The sequence below is a fragment of the Delphinapterus leucas genome, chromosome 4, assembly GCF_059928025.1.
Source record: "Delphinapterus leucas isolate spDelLeu-1000000601 "Yukka" chromosome 4, BTC_Dleu_Yukka2, whole genome shotgun sequence".
In the NCBI taxonomy this organism is placed as follows: Eukaryota; Metazoa; Chordata; class Mammalia; order Artiodactyla; family Monodontidae; genus Delphinapterus; species Delphinapterus leucas.
In genome coordinates, this window is record NC_143132.1 from 145,732,051 (window position 1) to 145,757,503 (window position 25,453).

Here is a 25,453-nt window from a genome sequence, read left to right on the forward strand (position 1 = left end):
TTTTGTTGAATCCTAATGCTCATAATCAGGTTCTATTTGGACTACAATTTGTAGAAAAATCAACAATCTCCTGTCTTTTCTAGCAGTACTCAAAATGCATTTAGGAGTGAAAAAGCACCAAAATTTACCATGAAGCAATAACTAAAAAATGCTTAATTTACAGCAAAGTACAAAACAATAAGATACATAAAGAGAACTATTTATCTATCTAGACTTCCATGAGTGTGTATGTGAGATGCTGGAAAAAAAGCAAAATAAAGGGATGTCAGTTCCCTGAGCAGGTTCCATGCGCGAGTCTGTGTGTTAAGTGTCCTCAAAGAGGTGAAATAATGTGTCTGCTGTCAGCCTGGTAGTAAGCGGCAGAGATGGAGTTTAAAATTTAATCTAAACGACTGAAAAATAGCATATTATTACTCCCACGCTGAACCATTTTCCTATAAGTTCTATTTATAATGTGCAAAGACTGGCAACATCAGACTAGAAAATGACACATTTAATTTTGCAAACTATAGCTTCTATAAAAAACAATAAGGGTATGTAAGTTTTGCAGAGTTTCAGTTCGGCTACAAACCACAGAAAGGATTCTCTGGCAAAAATAATACCAAGTCAGCAGTGTTCTTGTGCCCATAAACTGTGGACCCAAAGGAAGATGAAATCAATTATCCAAAAAAAAAAAAAAAGTCCACTTCTTGGAAATCTTAGAATGAACCCAAGGACATATTTTAAATCATCTGGCGACTGTAGACTTTTAAATTTTACAAATGAGCGAGCTGAAGCCTACAGATCTACTCCAAGGAACAGAATGAGTTAGTGAACGAATTGGGCTTCTCCAGAGATCAAATTTTATGGGATGTAGTATCCTGTTACCTTTTTAATATACCACATCAGGTTTCTTTTTTTTCTAAACAGAATAAAAATTAAAAAGTGTTTATATGGGAAAGCGTAGTCCTGCTATGAAAGAAAAGCATCAACCATGATCAGTTCTCCTTTAGAACTCAAAATACCGCAGGACTGGTAGTCAAGACAACTGTATTGTCTGTGTTCTTTCCCATGGGGATACCTTTACCCATTGAGGGCTGTCAGTACTTCTAAACCTGGCCAGTATTTACTGAAGTACCTGATATTTGCCAGATACTGTGCTCAATGCTTTATATTCATGACTCCATTTCATTCTTCTAGTTACTATATGAAGCAATCCAGTTACTTTTATTCTCATTTGAAAGGTGAAGAAACCAAAAGAGAATGAGGCTAGGAGTCCAAGTTTGCTTAGATCGTAAGAGGAAGATCTGAATCCTGGCAGTTTTGAGTCAAGAGTCCTGTACTTAAAGGTTATGCTAAGCCAACACCCCATCTCCCACATCACTGAGATTTAATGGACAGTATGTCTACTCAAAATATAGTCTAGGGCTTCCCTGGTGGCACAGTGGTTGAAAGTGCACCTGCCGATGCAGGGGACACGGGTTCATGCCCCGGGAAGATCCCACATGCCGTGGAGCGGCTGGGCCCGTGACCCATGGCCGCTGAGCCTGCGCGTCCGGAGCCTGTGCTCCGCAACAGGAGAGGCCACAACAGTGAGAGGCCCGCGTACCGCAAAAAAAAAAATATATATATATATATATAGTCTAAAACCGCAATAGGCTGGCTCTGGAGTACTGAGGACCTCCTAGGAAAGTTAGCAACTTCTTTGGTGTCACTGGCCAAACAACGTACAGGTAGAGATGAGAAAAATATACGTTGACAAAAGGAAAACTGGGATTAAAAGAAAAGGAAAAAACCTTACCTCATCTTTAAACTAAGAGGGTGTTCTGACTGCTCTCCAAGCCCTGGCTAGTTCTAAGATTTAAAAAAAAAAAAAAAAAAAGTCATGTGCTTTTCTATATTTGCTCACAGCACTTCATACATACTTCTGTGGTCATTGTGACAGGACTGATCACTTGCATTGGGGTAATTTTTCAAAATATGTGTTTGTCTCTCCTGATAAACTCTGAGCTTCTTGAGGGCAAGGGCCATATCTAAATTCTCATTAGCTCACCAGTGTCTACCATTTTGCCTGGAACAGTAAGTGTTCAATAAATATTTGGGAAAAAGTAAGAATTAAATCATATGGTTACAAAATAAGTATTTGCCCCAAATACTACCCAAGACTACCAGACTGCCCTGGGCTGCCCTACAAGTGATATGAATGATTTGGTGATTTTGATAAGCTTGTATTTTCAGTCTACTTCTTTGTTTCCCAAATTGAGTCTGAGGAAATGATCTGAGTATTGAGAAATTCTCTTCGATAATTTATTTTTGCATTTTGTATGGTTTTTGTTTTTTGTTTTGTCTGCGTTGGGTCTTCACTGATGCACACAGGCTTTCTCTAGTTGCAGCGAGCAGGGGCTACTCTTCGTTGTGGTGCGTGGCCTTCTCACTGCAGTGGCTTCTCTTGTTGCAGAGCACGGGCTCTAGGCACGTAGGCTTCGGTAGTTGCAGCATGAGGGCTTCAGTAGTTGTGGCTCATGGGCTCAGTAGTTGTGGCTCACGGGCTCTAGAGTGCAGGCTCAGTAGTTATGGTGCATGGGCTTAGTTGCTCCGTGGCATGTGGGATCTTCCCGGACCAGGGCTCGAACCCGTGTCCCCTGCACTGGCAGGTGGATTCTTAACCACTGTGCCACCAGGGAAGTCCTATCTTTGCATTTTGATGATCTGGAAAACCAACATAACGTTTTGGATCATCTGGGCGATCCACAAAATTAAAACTGAATCCTGTTTTGCAACCTCAGTGCCCACGTTTGGGTTGGTGCCTGTGGTCACACTGGTATCATGTGAAGATCAAGCAATACCATTGATGAAATAAAAATCTCATTATAGTTCAACCAGAAGCCAGGAGTAGGAGAACTGAGTCCTCGTGTGGTTCATGTCAGAACAGCAAACTATACCTTAGAGTAGTCGTGAGGGGTAATTTCACACTGGAAGGGCTCATCTCATTTTGAGAAAACACTAACATCCATCTTATTAAACTAGCATGATTAACCTGAATTGTATGGCTTCAAAATTTTATTTGAATTTAATAGGTAAATCAATTTTGACTTTAGTTATACAAAGTCGAGCAGCATTAGGAATTTGTTCTCCATTTATAATCATATATCTAAAAAATATACAAAATATAATACGTAAAATATATATGTATAAATAAAAATATATAAAAATACATTATACATAAAAATCACACTATAAAAATAATTTGCCTACCTTGGTGAGGGATGGAGGCCTGTGAGTGTCTTTCCTTTTCATCTTTAAAAGGTATCTATGTAGTATTCAATTTGGAAACAAACTGATCCAGCTTTTATGGAAAATGCATTTCTGCCAATGCAATTGCCGTCACTGCCAATGAGGGATTCTGGCGAATGCATCTGCAGAAACCTTCCATTTCCCTACATATGGCATCCTCTGTAGAGGGCCATCGCTCTCAGCTTTCATGGGCACTAAAATTCACTGAGTGTGCCTCCTGCTATCAAAGACTGCTTGAAAACAGAAGATGTTTTATTACTTGTTCACTATAATCTACTTTGTTGATTCTTGACATTGCTCTGCTTTAGAGGAAGAATAATGCCGTTCTTCTGCAGGTAGTATTAATGGTGCTTGGACTCATTTTTTTAACACAGCAATTTCTTCTATTTCCCTGACTGTAAATGTTTCATTCAATACTTTACAACCCCCTGAGTTTGGCAGGAAGTTCCTGTTGGGATGTGTACTTCCTAGTGGTGCTTCCCTTGCTTCATTTTTTAGAATTATGAATTTCTAGTGCACTCTACATAAAAACTACAACATGAAACAGCGGCATGAAAATGAGCCCAAAGCTTTTAGCCTCTTTCTACCCACGCTAGAAAGAAAAATGGTTCCAATCAAAAGCATGAGAAAATAAAGAATTGTTATGGGAGATGAACTGCACCATCTAGCAAGTATGAATCACATATTCTGTGCCACAAGTCACACTTCCTGAAAGTATAAAGTCTGAAATCAAAAAAAAAAAAAACAACAACAGTCTATGAACTTGAGTGAATTAACTAAAAGGATATTTTCTCCAGGGAATCCAATGACTGCTGCTGTACCTGAAGGGAGTTCGGAAGAACGGTCCACGTTTTATTGAAGTCTGTCGCTAAGTGCCACAATATCTTAATACCAACCCAGTGTGATTAGAAAATCAAAGGGATTCAGAAGATTAAAATTGCTGACATGTTGGAAATTGAACTCTGTTTGTGCAATAAAAAGAAATGGAATCCCTTTATAAAGAGATTTGGGAACTAGGATAAGTATTCACTTTTACTGTCTATTTGGGGACAACATTCATTCATTCATTCATTTGCATGTGGCAGGGCTATGGAAGGTAGGCAGAAGAAATTAGGATCCTCTGTATATCAGAATCATGAGACAGGGCTTCCCTGGTGGCACAGTGGTTAAGAATCCTCCTGCCAATGCAGGGGACACGGGTTCAAGCCCTGGTCCGGGAAGATCCCATATGCTGCGGAGCGACTAAGCCCCTGTGCCACAACTACTAAGCCTGCACTCTAGAGCCCAGGAGCCACAACTACTGAAGCCCACGTGCCTAGGGCCTGTGCTCCACGACAAAGAGAAGCCACTGCATTGAGGAGCCTGAGCACCACAACAAAGAGTAGCCCCCGCTCGCCGCAACTAGCGAAACCCTCACGCAGCAACGAAGATCCTTACACAGCCAAAAATAAAATAAATTAAAAAAAAAAACAAACCTATAAATGTGCATGCTCTTTAAAAAGAAAAAGAATCATGCGAATGACACTTTTCTCTATTGTGAATACAAGTACCAAATAGTGCATTTTAGCACACCTAAGACAATGAAACTTATTGCCTCTTTTTTTTTTCTTCAGAGACTAGTGTAGTAGTTATTTCAGTTCTAAACCTGGGAACTGATCTAACAGCATATATCTGTTACTAGGGTGTTACTTTAAGTAAACATCAATAATGTTTGTGTTACTGTAAATAATCATAAATAATTTTTAGTAAATCAAACAGTGTCACTATCGCACGCTTCGTCATTCTTTACAGGATAAACCACCCCCGGAATTCTCGGAAAATCAGAGATCCTCACACTTCAGCTCAAGCAATTCTAAGTTAATAGGACTGGAGTAGAGTACAGGTTTTTGCAACTACAAAATACTCCATAGGCTAGTCTTGCTTGTGACCTGAGTTGAAAACCACCGGTATAAACATTAGGTTATAAGGGAACTGGTCATCAAAAAGAACCAAGTTTTCCCAATAATAAACCTAGCACTCAACACATTATGTATCACACCAACACTTGTGTGAGGTGGAGGCAATCGTTGCTCCCATTTGACAGATGAGAAAACTGAGATATGGTTCTGGGTTCAGCTGTAGGAAATCAACGTCTGCACCTCATAGGCTCAGCCCACAAAACAGAGAGGACCTGAATGGGCAGCATTTTAGGACCTTCTGCTTTAAATTTCCGGGAGAGTCTGGGGAGTGTGTGCTGTGATTTTAGCTTGTGGTTGTCTGCTCTGAGACTCCTGTTAGTAAACCTGAGTCTCTCTCTCTGACCAGTTCCTGCCCCCTTGGTTCAGTACCAGCTCCTGCAAGCCTAGCCCTGAGCCAGAGCCCAGCTGGCAGAAGGCTCTGCCCTCTTGCCTGGTGCTGAATCCTTGCAGCTGAACTGTCTTCCAGGGTCTCCTCAAATTGCCTCCATGGCCCACCTTCCTCTAGAATCTCTCTCTTACTTAAAGCTGAGACGCTTGGCCAGTTTGGATCTGTATCAACATAGATGCAACTCCGATTCACTATGATCCCTTAACTTGATGATTTGGTCCCTCCTTCTTCCCTGGAGGGGTCAGCTCATCCTTTTTCCACTCCAGCCAGTCCTGGCTGGCTGCTGCTCTCTTTCTAACAGCTCCTTGATGGGAGCTCCCAGGGGTCCTCACCTAACTGATACGGGGACCTTACTTAATTATGCAAAAAATGTGCAATTACAGTTTTTAAAAGGCAATTTCCCTTTTGACAGAACATTCTGTTAAACTTTGGAGATTCTTTCTGGGAGTGTGGATTGTAAAATGAACTGATGTATAGAAAGCGGAGGTTATACGTGAAAATGCGAATTGTTAAACTTTTTGAAATTTATTTTTTGCAATATACTTTACTGTCAATATTGTTTTTTCTTTTCTTTCCTTTTCTTTCTTTCTTTCTTTTATTGAAATATAGTTTATCAAAGTGGCAAACTTTTAAAAAATCCTCAATTTTTCTGAAATAAAGTGGGGCCAGTTAGCAATGAAATGCTTTACATGCAAATAGGAATCTAACATGACGTGACTTCTTTAATAACTATAATTTCGTAACTTTGTTTAAATTATAAAAACAATATATGCTTAATGCAAAACAATATAAAACAAAATTATTGAGTAATACCATCCATAGCTGATTGCTAGTGGTTGGTCTAATTCCTTCTCTAGTCTCCTTTATTCTGTGTATGTGTTGCACGATGCCAACTGTATGAATGTATGTTATTTACATACATATGTAGTACAGTTTTAATAATGTTGGTTTACGTAGATATTTATATACAAAATTTTGTATGTTGGCATCCATAGGCAAACTTAATATCATAGCAGGTATTTTTTTTTTACCATGCTTTATTTTCAACAGAAATTTCTCTTTCATTTTAATGCACAGATTGGGTCAGAACAGCTGTCAAGTGTGTGCTTTTCTCCCAAGAGGTGATTTTCAACACAGAAGCTCTACATATAATGGAGCTTCTTTCTCATGGTCTGTCACGGCATGACATTTCTTAAGAGGAAAGAAGTAAGAATGGGTGAAAGGAAGCTACAGTTTGATGGGGAGAGAGAGAGGAAGATTTGAATGATGGGACACATTTTTTTATGCCGGTCCCCAGGACACGATGGCCACATTAGTTTATTGTGTATGAACTAATAAGCCGTTTGCAATTGGACAATTTAAAGTTCAAATTCAGGCTTTGCAACTCATTATCAGAGTGGCCTTAGGAAAGTCACTTCACCTCTTTGGGCTCAGTACTCTCATCTGTGAAATGGATATAATCTATAATTATTTCACAAAGGTGTTATAAAAGTCTAAACAAGGTTAGTATGAAAAACATTAGGCAATAGTGCTTACACAGGGTAAAGACTCAACATACAGTAGTTATTATTTTTCTTCTACCATAATACCACTGTTTCCTTAAGGTGTACCCATCAGGGAAGGAAACTCTACTCGATTTCTGCTCCTTGAAGCCACAGATAATGAAAGTCAACTCTTGGTGATGGCAGGCCATTTTGGAAGGATGGCTCAGCCAGAGGTGAAACCCTACACATTCATTCATTCACTCATTCATTTATTTAGTCCCTTCCCTTATACTCATTCACTCAATAATGATTTATTAATCTCATAGTATGTCCCAGGCACTACACGCATCTGGACATATAAGAATAAATAGAAGATACTGCCCTGTGTGCAGACATGTAATATAAGCCCCTAATGTGTCATGGCTACCATTACGGAAGTGTGTACACGGTAAGGCTTGAGCTATTTAAGGATGGCATTGTGGCTTCTCCCTGGCAAGTGGAGAGAAACTTCTTAGAGCAAATAATTTTTGAACTCAATTTTGGAAAGGAATAGGTATTTGTCAGATGGATGCAGCTGTAGAAAAACAGGGCTCTTCAAAGTGGAAATAGTGAAGATGAAGGTAGTATGAAAAATGTCAAGAGAACTACAGGTGCAGCACAAGGTATGGGGGTACTACCAAGGGGAGTAAAGCCGAGGATGCAGCCGTCAAGAGAGGCTGGATTTAGCTGAGAGTCTTGTATGTAAGGACCAGCAACATGAAATGGATTCTGTAGATGATTTTTTTTTTTTTTTTTGGCCATACTGCGTGGCATGCGGGATCTCAGTTCCCTGACTGGGAATCAAACCCGTGCCCCCTGCAGTGGAAGCTCAGAGTCTTAACCACTGGACCACCACGGAAGTCCCTCTATAGATGATTTTAACAAGTGATGCGCTGAAGACTTTGGGGCTGTGGAGTGTGGTGTCATCAGGTTGTTTGGGAAAGGTCCCTCTGGTATGGTTGTTAAAGGCAGATTAAAATGGTGTAAATTCAGAGACTACTAAGACTATTATAAAAATTTAGCCTTAAATGGATGAGTATTTAAACTAAGGCAGTGACATGTCAGGGCTCCATGTTGGTGCTTTATACTCTCAGGAGACTGTTTTACATTTTCTAAATGTGGAAAAGGAGTCTGTAAACAGCTCTATTTACTTAGTAATAATTCAAGAAAAGAAGAGGAACATCTGGAAGGTAGAAATCTGCCCTGACCGTGAACTTGGTAAACGTAAACTGACTAAATATGGATGAGAGCGTCAACTTAGTAAACTCAAAAACAAGCAAGCAGAGCAGTTACTCCGGCAAAGGACACCAGATTGGACATGGCAGAGAGAGGGCCCCACTGGAGCTACTGGCAAACTCCTGGGGAGCCCACAGGATGATGCAGTCAGCAAAGGTCATTACGTTCGGACCGTGAAAAAGCCACACGCAAGTGACTGAAAACTGTTGGATTAGACACTTTGGACCTTTTCCTAATATACCATCTTGGCATTGTGTTCAACCACTGCTGATTTCCCTATATATTTCCTTTCAGTGACTCAGTGAATTCAGCTCATGGTTTTGTTGTTTGACTTACACTGGTAGGTAGATGGTAGGCTGAAACCCATGAAAAGTAGAAGGCATCAGATCAAAGTTTTATCTGTTATTTCTTGTGTTTCTTTTGACCACTTTCCAAATGCTTTTGCTCAGGACTCTCATGAAAATCTGAACGGTGAAACGTGGACTTAACTCATTGTTCTGTTGGTTCTATAAAGAATAGAGACACAGGCTGGGTTTACAGGACAGAGAACACACTACCAACCAGGGGAAAGCACAGGAGAGGCTATGTTCAGTTTTAATTATGGCTTGTCTACTTCCATCAAAGGCATCCCAGTCATTAAAAAGTAGAAAACCTGGCTGCAATAATATACATAAATTAATCAGACTTTTTTTTAACCTCCATTTACGCTAATCTCAAGGGCTTGCAACCAATTTTACTTGACTTGAACACTAACAAAGTCAAGATGATGCATTAAAACCAATAAATAACTATAAATTAACATGTAAATGCCACCAATGTGGCAGTGTCCTGAACTTAGAAATGGTTAAGGCTGGTGTTTAATAGGGTATTATTTATTAGCCCTATATATGATTAGCTTTAACTGAAAAACTGTCTCTCTTTTGCAGAAACTGTAAGTAGAATGATTTCTGAATTTCATAGTCGGGGAAATGAAAATAATTAATGGATAACCACAAGAAACCTTTTCAGTGATTAATAATTTTAGGCTGATCATTTTCTTCTAACCATCAGAAACCAGAAGAAATAATGCACAAATACATTATACAGAATAGAAGCTTTAGAGGACATGAATAGAATGACAGTGGTGGGTGAGGACTTTAATCACACTACTCCCTTCTTTATTTCTTGTTGATAAAATTATATTTTTCAGCGTTACCAATTTACATAAATCATCTATGAATATATTTTATTTTATTAATATACTGCACTTTCAGACTTAACTTTATTTTCACTCTTTATAAATAAATGAGGGCTAGACATACATAGATGCAGTTTGGAACAATGAACCTAGGTGGTATATTGAGAAAGCTATGCACAGAGAATCAAGAGACATGAGTTGCATTCTTGAAAAAGAGAAAAAGCTTTTTTTTTTTTTTTTAACATCTTTATTGGGGTATAATTGCTTTACAATGGTGTGTTAGTTTCTGCTGTATAACAAAGTGAATCAGCTATACATATACATATATCCCCATATCTCCTCCCTCTTGTGTCTCCTTCCCACCCGCCCTATCCCACTCCTCTAGGTGGTCACAAAGTACAGAGCTGATCTCCCTGTGCTATGCGGCTGCTTCCCACTAGCTATCTATTTTACATTTGGTAGTGTATATATGTCCATGCCACTCTCTCACTTCGTCCCAGCTTACCCTTCCCCCTCCCCGTGTCCTCAAGTCCATTCTCTACGTCTGCATCTTTATTCCTGTCCTGCCCCTAGGATCTTCAGAACCTTTTTTTCTTTTTTTTTTTTTAAGATTCCATATATACGTGTTAGCATACGGTATTTGTTTTTCTCTTTCTGACTTACTTCACTCTGTATGACAGACTCTAGGTCCATCCACCTTGCTACAAATAACTCAGTTTCATTTCTTTTTATGGCTGAGTAGTATTCCATTGTATATATATGCCACATCTTTATCCATTCAACGGTCGATGGACATTTAGGCTGTTTCCATGTCTTGACTATTGTAAATAGAGCTGCAATGAACATTGTGGTACATGACTCTTTTTGAATTATGGTTTTCTCAGGGTATATGCCCAATAGTGGGATTGCTAGGTCGTATGGTAGTTCTATTTTTAGTTTTTTAAGGAACCTCCATACCGTTCTCCATAGTGGCTGTACCAATTTACATTCCCACTGACAGTGCAACGGGGTTCCCTTTTCTCCACACCCTCTCCAGCATTTATTATTTCTAGATTTTTTGATGATGGACATTCTAACTGGTGTGAGGTGATACCTCATTGTAGTTTTATTTGCATTTCTCTAATGATTAGTGATGTTGAGCATCCTTTCATGTGTTTGTTGGCAGTCTGTATATCTTTGGAGAAATGTCTATTTAGGTCTTCTGCCCATTTTTGGGTTGGGGTGTTTGTTTTTTTTGTTATTGAGCTGCATGAGCTGCTTGTAAATTTTGGAGATTAATCCTTTGTCAGTTGCTTCATTGGCAAATAGTTTCTCCCATTCTGAGGGTTGTCTTTGCATCTTGTTTATGGTTTAGAAAAAGGGCAAAAGCTTTGATGTAATGTCAAGAAATGCAGGCTCCATTCTGGGCTAAGACTTTGTTTTACTCAGGGGCTGAACTGTCACTTTTCCATGGGGAAAAAATATAGAAGCAATTTTCTACGAAGTTCAAGTACTTTTGAGTGAATCCAGAGATGAATCACTGATAGAGAGACACAACATGCATGGTAGTGAAAGTGAACATGCCCAGGAAGTATGGAATTTTCTTCTCTTCTTCAACTAACCAGCTGTATGGCCTTGGTCAACCCTATTAATTTCTCTCTGTCTCATGTGTAAAAATGAGGGACTAGATGAGGGCCAGAATGACAAATCATTTTCACATCCGTGCCAATAACGGTGGGCTGGAGGAAGCTGCTTAGTGCTCTGGGTTGAAACAGATCATGAGTCTATGTCATGGCTCAACAAGTAAGAATGGGGTGCGGGTAGGGGCTTTGGCAATTCCAGTGTTGCTTATTACCGCTGAACTGGTTTATCCTTCGGTAATTCCTATTTCTAAATCTCTCTGCCTCTATAATGTAACATCAGGATAACTGGTAATGCTGAAGCACATCAGGAAAGCAGGCAATCTTTTGACAGACTTTAGGAAAGGTCTTAGTACTTAAAAATATCACCTTCAATTGCATTGCTCTGTATGCAGTTGTTCAAATTTCTCTAGCTGTTCATCCTTTTGGTAAAGGTGATCAAGGCAGCTATGATCAGACTGAAGTATTAGTAATCATTAACACCTTAGTTCAAATTAACTGATGGACAGAGCTAACCTACGATGATAGAGGACCTTGGAAAAAATGAACTCTATGAAAAATATGTGCATATAAGTAAAAAGGAGAAAGGTCTTATGTATGGGACATTATTGTCAGTAAGGACAGTGCAGACTGAAACAGACAGTGGGCCACTCAGGAACCAGGAGATCAGAAGCCTTGTCTTATTGCCAAATACGAGGAGTGTGTCTCTAAGTCAGGGATGTGGGTGATGGGAGACTGACCACATGACGCCCAGATACAAAAGAAAGTATGTTTATTCCTACAGTGTCTCTTGGGGCCTGCTCTGCTAAAGCAAGTGAGAAAACCTGGCTCTTATTCAAGAATATTCGAGTATATCAATAGAGACCATATCTACCACCCAGGATTAAAGTGCACAGTTCTACTTGGCTAATCTAGGTCAAAAGAATTAAATGAAAATACTAGAGTCCATTCATCAGATCAAGAGTCACCAATCCTAGCCATGGCATTTGTTAGAAGTGTTAATTTGCCCTTCGTATACTCCAATTGAGAAGTGATAAATATGATGATATAAATGTTATAATTATTAACAGTATTATAAATGAATTAATACATATTTAACAAGGGAAATGAGCAAACATGAATCACATTCTTTACAAACATTTAAAATTAAATGTTTATAGCAGTTGGATCAAAATGCAACACTGAGTAAATTTCAAATTACTGCTAGAGGCCAAGTGAAAATAATTATTTCTATTTGTTGCATATTTATTTCTCTCTAGAAAACATTACCTATAAAGATTTATATAACATTAAATATTTATATTGGCAGAAATATAAATATTTATGAATTCAAATAAACATTTGCAAATATAAAATGTGAGTAGTTATATGTGACACACAGGCCGTATAAGTATGTACGTGCATGTATATGAATATACAATTTACACATTTGCACATAAATATGCAGTTTTAACAAATTATATTCGGTTATTTCTATATTTGAAATAGCAAACAGAAATAATCTCTTTTGTCAACTTGGTCTCATTGGGAGGAGCTTCCAAGAGACATATACTGAGAAGGATTTGAAGAATGTTTGTCCTCTCAGTAGGAAGGAACACTCAGATTGATTATTGATGTCTGCCACAGGCACAGCAGTACAGTGTACATACTCACTTCATGTATTTGATATTCTGTGTACTAAGGTAGGAGATAACCATTACTGAAAAATTGTTTTCATTTTTCAAATTGTATTTTAATGCTCAGACTCAGGATGAGTGAAAAATGATTAAAGTGGCAAAAATATGAGGGAATAAAGAACCCTCAAATATCTAAGGAAATAAAAACTTCAATAATAACTCTCAGAATAATTACATTGTATTGTTAAGTAATACAAAATCATAAAAGCTATAAAATTTCTGGAATCAAGTTGTGGGGCTATATTATAGTCATCATGAAATAATATTGGAGACAGTAAGAAACAATGTCTGCAAAAATTGTTATGTAGCAAGCTTTTCTAGGAATACAGCTAGTATTGTTACAACACTTAGAAAAATAACTCAGAATTTTCAATTGTATCTTGTTCTTGAAGTTCAAGTCTATTCAGCAGCCTTGGTGATCAAGAATTCAACGCTAAAAGGTTATTTTAAAGTATAACAGGGCATGTACTGTTTATTTTACACTAAAATGTTATGTTTCATTTTTACTCACAGCGAACACATAACAATTGTAATTTTTTCACATAAAATTATTGTATAGAATTGTCTGAAAATATTAACTCAATAATAGTAACATTTCTATGACCCCACAGATCACAGAGCATATGACTTATTATAAACTGCAAAACAGTATGTGCCTTTTAATGAGAAAACTTTCAGAAAATGACGCCATTCAAGTTTTTTAAATAAAACATGGTGTGTGTGAAAGTAACGGACACCTTTTTTCCCTCATCAATATATCTGATTTCTCTTCTTACTATAGCAATTACATTGCATGTATTATGCTTATAGTTGAAAGTGATAACATCTTGACAGATTGATCTTTCACACTGAATTCAATTCAAAGTGCAGTATCAGTTCTCAATAAATATCTGTGCAAAATAGCTATACTGGTCTTTCTACACAAGAAGGACAATGCTTGTTTCTCCTCCTCTCAGTTACTGTGACAAAGGACAGTTTACCTAGCTATTAAATTACCTTATGTTGATACTATATGAAGCAAAGAGATAACTTTGAGGAAAGAGAAATAAAATGTTTAGACTGGTACCTGAGCTAATCGGCTACTACCTGAATTTCTCTTTAAAACAAGAACACTTGATAACTTGGTAACTGAAATAAAGACATAATTTATCCACAAGTACCCATTCACCCACCCATCCATCCACCCCTCTCCAAGCATCCACCCATCCATCCATCATTTACCAAGTATTGGGCTGGCTAAAAAGTTTGTTCGGGTCTTTCCGTAACATCTTACGGAAAAACCCAAAAGAACTTTCTGGCCAACCCCAATATATAGCGTGATCCTGGCATACACAATGTTCTACTTGTTTCCACAGAAGTAGATCCTGAAACAGAGACTTGAGTGCAAGTAGTTTATCTGGGAGGTGATCCCAGGGAACTCTAGGGGGTTGGAGAAGAGGAAAAGGAAAAGAAAGGAATCCAAAAGAAGGTGCATTCATGAGTAGATCACTGACGTGAGGAAGCTGGGCTCAGTCCCACTGGTGGCCATTGGAAGACAGTGTGTAGAACATACCTAAGAGTTCTTCCAGCTAAGGGATGAGAAATCTGGGGTATTTTCTTACCAACTCCCATCAGTTATACTGGGGTGTTAACTCTCTAGCACCTCTAGACTGATTAGGGTGTATTCTCTAGTGGCCAGAGGAATCCATCGGGCCTGCCACCGTAGGGTGGGCAGCAGTAAGTCATTGGTGGAAGGCGAGAACCTAGCAGGTTTGGTCAGGGCATTGACAATATTTGCAACATCCAAGGAGAATGCTAAATATTGCAGACATATAAAGGAAGCACAGACCCTACGCTCATGGAGTTTCCAGTAAAATGGGTAAACCTTGGAAATCAGTGATTATAATACAGCTAAAAACATGAACAAAAAGGAAGTGTATGCACAAATTAAAAAGGGAGCAGCCGTGTCCTCAGATGTCCTAAAACATCCTGTCTGACAGCTGAGCCCACATTATTTTGTATCATATGGCTGCTGCCTCTCATCCTTCACTTTGTTGTGAGTGAAAGGAGACTAGCCATTGCCCACGTATTTCAAAGGATGAGACACTACAGCTCCATGGTAGCCATCATTAACAAGGACAAAGAGAATTAGTGAGAGGTTGCCAATAACATCAAAGAAAGTTAAGGAGACTCGGCCAGTTCTGGAAAGGTGAGCTTCCAGTGAACCACAATGATAACTCTGAGAGCTTAATTAGCTTTGTTGCAAAGCCCCAAATGTAATCTGGCTGTAGTTTCCTTAATTTAAGGAAAATTAGGTGCAGCGCAGCTTTAGTCATATGACCTCTGAAACGCTTGAGTGATTTGAGTAATTATCAGGAAAACCCTCCAGAGGTGGGGTTACAACCTCCTAAGGGCAGAGGCTTTTGCCTTCTCAAAATAAAATGACCTTTACAACATATGATCTTTTTTGCCCCAATATAATAAAATTAATCTTTTATTGAATTTGTGCTATTTCTATATTGTTTAAAACATAAGTTCCTCTAGAATGCACATACTTTTATATACTGGCTTAGAGAAGAAAAAATTTATTTTTTTCTAATTGTAAAACTCAGATGTTTGACAACATAGGATCTTGATGATACTGTAAAGTCAACTGATTCCATGTCTAAAGCTTTCCGAGGTTGCAGTCCTGACCACTTTCATATTAAAACTGGAGGGTTAACAAGGGCCTATTTGGGGTAAACTTTTCTATCTCAGCAGCAGGATTAATTTCTGTATTTTCCCATGTCCCTATAAAGGACGCAAGCATTGGGAATTTAGCACTTACACATGAATATAATTTCAACCATGCTGGGATAGAATGATGATCCTTGAGAACTACTGAATTTGTATAACAAACAGATATTCAGAGTGAGAGAGCTGGGAGAATCAGTCTCTCACACTACAAACTTTCCTCTGAATGATCTCCTGGATGTGTTGCATATAGGCTTCTTGTATACCTACGTTTGGCGTTTAATGTCAAATAATATTTTTTACTGAGGTCATAATTAGTAGAACCCACAGGGTGAAAGATTCAGTGGCTAGTGTATATCACCTTCCTTTCAATATATTAGAACTTTTCCTACTCAAGGACCACTCAAATTCATTCTGTTCATTTGCCTGCATGGATGACTGAACTTCATAACTAGTCCAAGAAGAAATTTAAGACCTCTGGCAAAAACATTCATAATAAAATGTAATAGAAGTGAATTAAGAAAACAGAAAAAAGGGGGAAATGTCTATAAAGGAAGAGACATAAAGAAATATGAGAGGTAAAATTATGCAAAATCAAATTTGCTAGAAATGAGGCAAAATTTTGAATGTAAGTTTTCTAACAACTAATGCAAAGACACAACCATGACTCTGATTTGATTCAAAGTGATCATCAGATAAAGCCAATTAATTGCTAACATAATCTAAGGCATGATAGCGTCAAAATTAGAGACACATTTCTTCCATGGGGTCAAGTAATATAGTGACTATACCCTCAAAAATATATTTTCTATAAATAGGACAATAGGTTCTCTAAAGCTATTTCTAACAGCCTTTTTACAGAAACTATATGAAACACTAAAACTAATAAATATAAACATGCATTGAGTTGCTCCCATGTGCTAGTCACTTTATTAAATGCTAGGTCATTTATTCATCATAACCACCCTATGTTAGAGGCAAAATTATTATCCTCTTTCAACAGCTCAGGCAAATGGCTCAGAAAAGAGGGCATCAGTCACCCAGGATCACTTCTCCATCAATGGCATGGACAGAATTCAAGTTGATGATTCCAAACTCAGGCTCTAAGATGCTAGGCTTTAGGAGTTCCCATTGGGTAGGTCCAATGTCATGATATCTAAGTGGTTATGAACAGAAAACTCCAGCAATATGGAGATTATAGAAAGGTCTTAAATTATTAGAAGTAGAAGTAGGCGTTTGACACCATGAGGTCTGTGCTCGCCTGGAGATCCAATAGGAACTTAGTAACCATTCATAAGCCATCCTTTGAGCCATATAACTTCCAAATGGTCCCTCCAAGACAAACAGGGTACAGAACGGGTTTCTTGTTAACTGAGTTAACTTGATATGTGGGAATATTAGCTATGAGTCAACTTAAATATGGGGGATGGTAATACAAATTGATGATTCTTTCTGGCTTCAAGAGGAAGGGATGAGGCACATGCTTCTTGCTCAACCAAAATTGGCATCAAAGTACTAAATAACAGGGCAAATAGAAAAACCATCTGAATTCACACTAATTTATACAAGTGGATTTTTTTTTACAAACACTTGATACTTTCTCAATTAAAAAAACTGACCCAAATTGAATATTTTAGATATTTACTTATAAATAAACTTAATGATCATAAACCTCTAACTTGATCAAAATTACTAGTAATATGACCACTGAATATCATTAACGTGTTTACATGAGATGATGTCCACTATTGCCAATAAAAGAAGAAACTGAGAAAAAAGATTCACCTTTCCATATTATGTAGCATTTAGCTGACAAAGATGGCAACCTCTTTAACACAATCAGAATAGTAACTGGAAGGTTGGGACGTTTGTACAAAGAATTTCATGTGGCACAATTTCTTAACATCTGAACTAGGTACTCTACTGCCCTCTCATGGATATGACATACGTAGCATGAAGAATAAATACACCACCTAAAGATGATCAACAAAATTAATTTTGCTTAAATGAAGCCTGACAAGTAACAGTACCACCATGAAATAAAAAACAATGTTGTTTTCCTCACGAAGAATATTACATTTATAATGAATGCCACCAGATGTGTAGACACAAACACTTTCAATCACTGTAAAGTAAAATAAATGTGGTATGCTTTACTTATGGTATTATGAACTATAATTCTAAAGTATGCTCTTATTTCTATGAGTTTGGTAATCTCAGATGACTTGCAGAGAGAAAATGACTTCAGGTTGGTAATCCCTCCAAATGATAAATTGTTTTGCCATAAGTGCCACGGGGCTTAGCCCTTGGAACTATTGTTCTATCCGTTTTATTTCCTCCGTGATTTCTTTCATCCAGTGTCCTGACTTTAAGTACTGTCTAAATATTGGTGATTCCCCAAGTATTTCTGGCCAGGATTTCTCCCCTGAACTTATATAGCCATATGAGGTTTACAGGGCTGATGACTACTTAATGCCTGTATTGATATCTAATCAACCAATCAACGATCAATCAGTCTCTCAAACGTAGCATGTGTAAAACTGAGCTCCTAATCTCCCCCCCCCGCCCTTTTAAGATCTGCTCCTCCTACCTCTGTGACAATTTGGTGTTCAGTCATTCTGTTCTATTCTATTACCTCATCTCATCCCATCGTATCCATTCTATACTAGTCCAATAACTCCCAACATTCTATCTTCAATATATCAGCCAGAGTGCTTCTATCAAAACAAAAGTAAGATTATGTTCCTTCTCTGCTTACAATCCTCCAGTGTCTTTTTAGTGCACTTGAAATAAAAGCAAAGTCCATAGAGTGGCCTTCAAAGTTCTATATAATCGGACCCCCTAACTCTTTCTTATCTCATTTCTTCCTCCTTTCCCCTTCGCGTGTAGCAGACCAGCCATACCAGCGTGCTTGCTCTTTCTCTGATTGCACACTAAACTTGATGTCACCACAGGGCCTTTGCACTTGCTGTTACCTCTGTTTGAAATACTTTTATCCAGAAGATTGCGTGACTCATTTCCTTCCCAACTTAGCTCTTTACTGAAACATCATCGTTTCACTAGACCTTTCTTGACACTTTGTGTGTCCACATTGTGACCCCTTCACACACATGCTTTCCTTTCCCCTTCCCTCCATAGGACTTATTCAACAAACCATTTATTATACTTGTTTATTTTATCTATTTTCTCTCTTCCCCACTTGAACCTAAGCTCCATGAAGGCAAGGAGTTTTGTCAGTGTAGTTTATTGCTGTATCTTCAGTAGCTAGAAAACACTCTGGCATATACTGGATGCTCCAGAATGTTTGTAAAATGAGTAGAGTGAATGAATAAATTTTTCAGGCAGGAAAAGAATCCATTTCATATAATTGTTATAACTTTATTTGAGAGAATACTATTGGGAAATGACATACACAACTCGTTACTCTGTAAAATCCAGAATCAATCATAGTAGGAAAAAAAAAGAATTTTCCAGGGTAAAAATCGAATCCTGTACAGGTCTTTAGGGATTCTGCTTTTCAGGTTATCTATCTCATTTTTCAATATAAATACAGCTCACACCATTCAACAACTTTCTCTAAGTTTAAGTCCATGAACAGGACGACCAGAGGTCTTTCTGCTGCTTGCTTTGTATCTGGAAATCCTTTGTGCCTTGTTCACAGTGTTCCTCTTGCCAGGCAGACTCACCAACTCAAAGCATTTTCTTTTCTCATCTGAACAGCTTCCCATTTGAAGATTCTTTAATCAATACCTTTTTCCATTTACATCAATATTAAGAGACAATTTGAAAGTTTAATCAAAGACTTCAGCAATTGTTGCTGATTATGCATGCTGAATTAAATCTGGGGGCTGCAGACTTGTGAACTGATTCATGGATGAGGTCCTCAGGGGTGGGAAATGAAGGCAAATAGGGTTTCTCTCTTGTGCTGTGAGCGCTGGTGGGAGGAGTATTGATCTATTTGCCTTTGTGCTTCAGTGCTTACCTGGTCAGTTATTTACAGGTCACTGAGACAGGGGATGTTGGGGAGTGAGTGAAACAAGGAGGTTGAATTTCCTGGGCTTAGAGGTTGGCATTAATGATGAGGTTATAAAATGAAAGCACATTGTTTTAAAGAAACAGATTCGTGACAGTGGGTGACAACCAGGGAGCTTAATCAGGATTTCTTTACTTTATTTTTAATTAACTTTTATTGGCGTATAGTTGATTTACAATGTTGTGTTAGTTTCTGCTGTACAGCAAAGCGAATCAGTTATACATATATTCATTCTTTTTAAGATTCTTTTCCCATATAGGGCATTACAGAGTACTGAGTAGGGTTCCCTGTGCTATACAGTAGGTCCTTATTAGTTATCTCTTTTATATACAGTAGTGTGTATGTGTCAATCCCAATCTCCCAATTATCCTTCCCCTTCCCTTTCCCCTTGGTAACCATAAGTTTGTTTTCTACATCTGTGACTCTATTTCTGTTTTGTAAGTAAGTTCATTTGTACCATTTTTTAAGATTCTACATGTAAGCAATATCATATGACATTTGTCTTTCTCTGACTTCACTCAGTATGACAATCTCTAGGTCCATCTAATTTTTAAAAATTTTTATTTATTTTACATAGTTCCCTGTGCTATACAAAAAATGTCACTTTAAATAAAATAATTTTGGTACAAAGCATCTCTGCATCTCTATGTGCAATTTTCAGTGGCCTTCCAGATGTCGAATATGGCCCCATCAGAAGAAAAACACAAACTGGGTGATTCATTTTGGTTTATAGTTGTAAAACTAGATGGTCTCAAAGTTCCCGTCTACCTTTAAGAGTCACTCCTTCTCATATGGTGCTCATTTTGTAAGAAATATTTTTCACGAGCCAGATTGTTTCAAGTCCTATGTAATGTCCTGGGGATAAAAAAAGTGAATAAGAAAGTTGTGTTTTTTTGTTTTTTGCAGTACGCGGGCCTCTCACTGTTGCGACCTCTCCCATTGCGGAGCACAGGCTCCGGACGCGCAGGCTCAGCGGCCATGGCTCACAAGACCAGCCGCTCCGCGGCATGTGGGATCTTCCCAGACCAGGGCGCGAACCCGTGTCCCCTGAATCGGCAGGCGGACTCTCAACCACTGCGCCACCAGGGAAGCCCAAGAAAGTATTTTAAAACTTCTTTTCTTAGGAACTAATTATGAGTATTAAATGAGAAAAGCAGCAGTACAGTGAACTAGGTTATATTAATATTCACAAAATATAGATGAAGAAGTTAAGAGAGCTTAGTTTTCCTTTGAATATTACGTGCAATATCACACAGCTAGTAAGAGGCAGGGAGGCCTGAGTTCAGAGTTGGAACATTTGTGTGCTGTACTGCAGGTTATGGGCTGTGTTGTACCCCCCCTAAATTCATATGTTGACACCGTAACCCCCAATGTGACTGTATCTGGAGACAAGGCCTTTAAAGAGGTGATTAAGGTTAAATGAGTTTATTCAGGGCAGGGCCCTCATCTGACATGACTGATGCCTTTATGAGGAGAGGAAGAGGCACCAAAGCAAAGGCCATGTGAGGACACAGGGAGGAGGTGGCTGGCCACCAAGGAGGGCTGCCAGGGGAGAAGCCCAGCCTCCAACACCTTGAGCTGGGACTTCCAGCCTCCAGAACTGTGAGGAGTAAATTTCTACCAAGTCAACCAGTCTGTGATACTTTGTTATGGCAGCCCTCGCAGACTAAGATGCTATACCTCTGTCCCATGTGTCTGAAGTCCCTTTTTTAGTTTGCCACAGTACCTTGTATGCAATAGGTGCTGAATAAATATTCACTCATAGAGGCTCAGCAGAATGTCCTCAAACAATTCAGCAGAGAGATCCCAACCAATCCTCTGACAGCAGATCCACTGGATTAATGATAAGAAACCTATTTTCAAGTCCACCGCTACGAGAGAGGCCCCAGCGTCAGACCTGCTTGGTGGCGGAAGGACTTATAAGAGGTCCCTGGAAGCAGAGTAAATGATCAGAAGCTATCGAGGGAGACACAGTGGCTCAAAAGTGAGAAACAACTCTGAAAACATAGTAGATGAGGAAGCTTTAGTTCTTCCGTGGAAGCAGAACTAATTAAAGAAACAGAGGACAGATCCATAAAATGTGATTAATACAAAATTATTTGAGCGTGCACATACACAAGCCTACTCCATGTCCTTGAGTGATTTCTAAATGAAACATGTTTTCCGATGAAAGTGGAAGTAAATCACTCTAGAATGAGTTCCAGTTCATATGCCAAGGAAGTATGATTTTAGAGTTTAGAGCAGATTTGTGAAAATTGGTCATAGCTCAATGCCTTCTTTTTTGTGTTTGTTTAGTATTTCTCCTGACTTAGTTTGACAGCAATGAAGATGTTGACTTGTATCCGTGTGTCCTAGTAGCCGACTAGGCATTTATCTTATATGAAGTTCCAAGCAGGTGCCTTCCGAAGGCAGAGCCAGTGGCAGAGTTCCTCTGGCAGGTGGCATTCCTGGCAGCCCACGTGGGCATCTCATTGGTGGGCTCTGTAACTCCTCTAGAACAGTTAATCTGGACTTGCTTCTTCCCTTATTTAAGAGAATTACTGTTCTTTTTTTTTTTAGAATTAGATCATGCCTGAAGAAGCAATACAAATAGCAGGTGACAGTTCCCTGTACACCCTAAACAACTAAAAGCATTTCCATTGGGTCGACAGTGTCGTAAGACTTGTACTTGTTTCTAAAAACTTTTATCCAAAAAATAGCAGTGAAAAGTACATGTGGAATGCTCATATTTCTACATCTGGAATGAACCAAGAGACAGTGTTAAAATAGTGCTTACCTCACGTTCTTAGGACTGTGAAATTCTAAATCCGGAACTGCTACTATTAGCTGAGGTTGTGCTAAGTCAGGCCAAGGATATTATGCTTCAGAAATGCTGTAGCTATCAGGGCTTTGCTTGCCTTAACAGTGTATAGGCTGCCCTTCTACTGCAGTACTAATGGATTTTTTTAACGTCCCAATGACATCATTGGAAAAAAATGTTTAATTTCTTAATTCAAAATACTAGAAGTCCCACGAGGAACCAGCAAACAGAGGAGATGTGGTCAGGAGGTTAGGAGGGAAAGCTGAAGATTAGGGGCTAATGAAGATCATCTTCTAATGAGAAGGGAGTGATCTGTTTCTAATAAGTCAGGTGAGATGAGGACCGAGAGTTGACCTTCAGGTTTACCAGCATGAAGTCATTAGTGACCTTGAAAAGAACAGTTTCAGTGACAGGGTGAAGGAAGCAATGCCTGCTGGAAAGAAAAAAATGGGAGAGAGACATTGGCAACCGCTAGCGGAAACACATCTTCCAGGGAGCTTTTCTCTAAAGGGAAAGAGAAAAGTGGGGTTGAAGGTAGAGGGGAACGTGAAGAGAATGATTTCAAGATGAAAGAATAATAGGCTATTTGGATAGTGATGGAAACACCCAGCAGAGAAGGAAAAACTGATGTGTCAGGAGCGACTGGGGTGAACTAATACAGGACAGACAGGGAAAAACAGGACCTAAGGCACGGGGCTGAGTCGGGGGGGGCGAGTGGGGCGATGGGGACAAGAGAACAGATGTTTATACAGAGAAGAGAGGATGGGAACAGATGCAGGTGGGCAGGCAGATGCCGTAGGGGAGCTCATGGAAGTTCTTGGCTGATTGCTTCTATTTTCATGGTGAAAGAGGAAGCAAATTCATTAGATGGGGAGAAGGCCATGAAGGTCTGAGGACTGAGGGAAAGTATGAAAGCCATCTAGTGGATCCGGAGAAGAAATAAAGCAGGGAAACTCAGCGTGACTCCCAGGCAGCATTGAGAACCCACAGGAAGTCAATGATCATGAATTTAAAGCGAAACAAGCCAGCATGGGTCTCTGTGTGTGTCAAATACATTCAGCTGTGTGGTGCAGGTCTGAAGCAGAGAGGTGTTTGACGGAACTACAGTTGATGTTTTGTCCTTCAAGTGATAAAGGAGGAAAGCAGTTCAGGGTATATGCAAGGGAGTGATTGTAATGGTAAAATGTATAATTTAAGCTACACAAGGAAAGAACTAAGAACAAGATGAGGGAAAGTTTCAGTGGATAGACGGTAAGATCAATGCAAGAGACTTTTATATCCAAATATATTTCAAAATACACCTCACTATACTATACGAACAGTATTCATTCCATTAAATACATTTTGTGAAAGCATTCCTGTGGATGAATTGCAGAAACATCACTGAATAGCAATAAGGATGAATGGTCTTTAACTTATTGACATTGCAGAAACTTACTGCATAATGATTTAGCACCTTGGAAATATTAATACATAAAAAATTTAATAATGTACCCATAGGTCTTTAATAGTAACATATCTAAAGGTCAGTAAAAGTGGGGGGGGTGGTGGGATGAATTGGGAGATTGCGATTGACATATATACACTAATATGTATAAAATGGATAACTAATAAGAACCTGCTGTATTAAATAAATTAAATTAAACTTGTAAAAAAATAAAGTCTGTAAAAAGTATATTTACAATAAATTAGTAGTGATTTCTTCCCATTCTGAAATTCCAGAAAATGTACTTTGTATAAACTGTTACAGACATTTCAACACTTAGAGATTAACTAGTCCAGTTATACACTGAAAATTCCATTAGCTTACAAAAATATAACACCATAGATTCAGACTGTGTAAATATTGTGAAGTTGCCTTAAATTGTTCCTTTTTACAATAAAATGAACGAAGTAGACTAGGAAATCGCTACCGTCCCTCCAACGACTAACATTCTAGATGTTTATAAAACCTCTTAAGTGGCTTATTAGCTGAAAGTGCAGTTAATTTATCTCTTTTAATAAAACACTCATTAGTTTTAAATAAATGACCTTTAAAAAAAAAAAAAAGACCTCAGATGTCCCTTTCCTGGCAGGGATAAAAGAAGGTTCATATTTTTAAATATTTTTTGGCTGTGGGACATACTTCATATCTTCAACATGTCTTTTTCTTCATCCCCACAAATAAAGTTTCCTTAATATCCTACTCAATAACATGACGACTGTAAGGTTTTAAAAAAGCAATTCAGCCAGACCGTGGAGCAGAATACTCAACACGGACTCTCTACGTGGGGTGTGCACAGGCACATGTGTGTGCGGGCAGAGAGAGAAGAAAAGGCTTTCCAAAACAACAATCCAAAAATGCTGTGATTTTATTTTATGCACAGTACAATGGCCACATTAAAATAATAAGAATGTTAAAGAAATTTGCTACAGATCGCATTTCTAGTTTGAGGCAAGATAAAGAATATACATTCTACCCTATCGCTCCTGCCAAGTACGTCTAAAATCCCTGGACAATATACATAGAGCAACCGTCAGAAGACGGAAGGAGAAAAGAAGGCAGGCTGGTTAGAGACCTCAGTACTCAAGGAAAGATCCGTCCTGCCCTCCGCACCCTGTGCTAACACTGCAGAAGCAGTATTTGCCCGCAGCAATTGCAGACGGTAGGGAGGAGTGTGGTTGCTTATCCTCGCCATGGTCATGAAGTAAAATAAAGGAGAGCAAAGAACACCTCTCCGCCTTCCAACGACAGAATAAAGGGAGGGTTATGCGAGATGTAACTGCTGGTGAAAGGGATTCTTTTTTTTTTTTTTTTGCAGTACACGGGCCTGAAAGGGATTCTTTAAGCTGTGTATGAACTTCTGAGCGGACCCATGAGTGACCCATACAAGAAAACGAATAGAATGTTCAATAATCTACAGGAAGGCAGGAAAGGGGAAACAGAGAAAGAAAAATCAGAGAGAACAAACAGAAAACACATAATCAAATGACAAACTTACAAATGCTAACGTAACAATAATTACATTAAATGTAAACAGTTTAAACAAACCAATAGAGACAGATTATCAAAATAGAT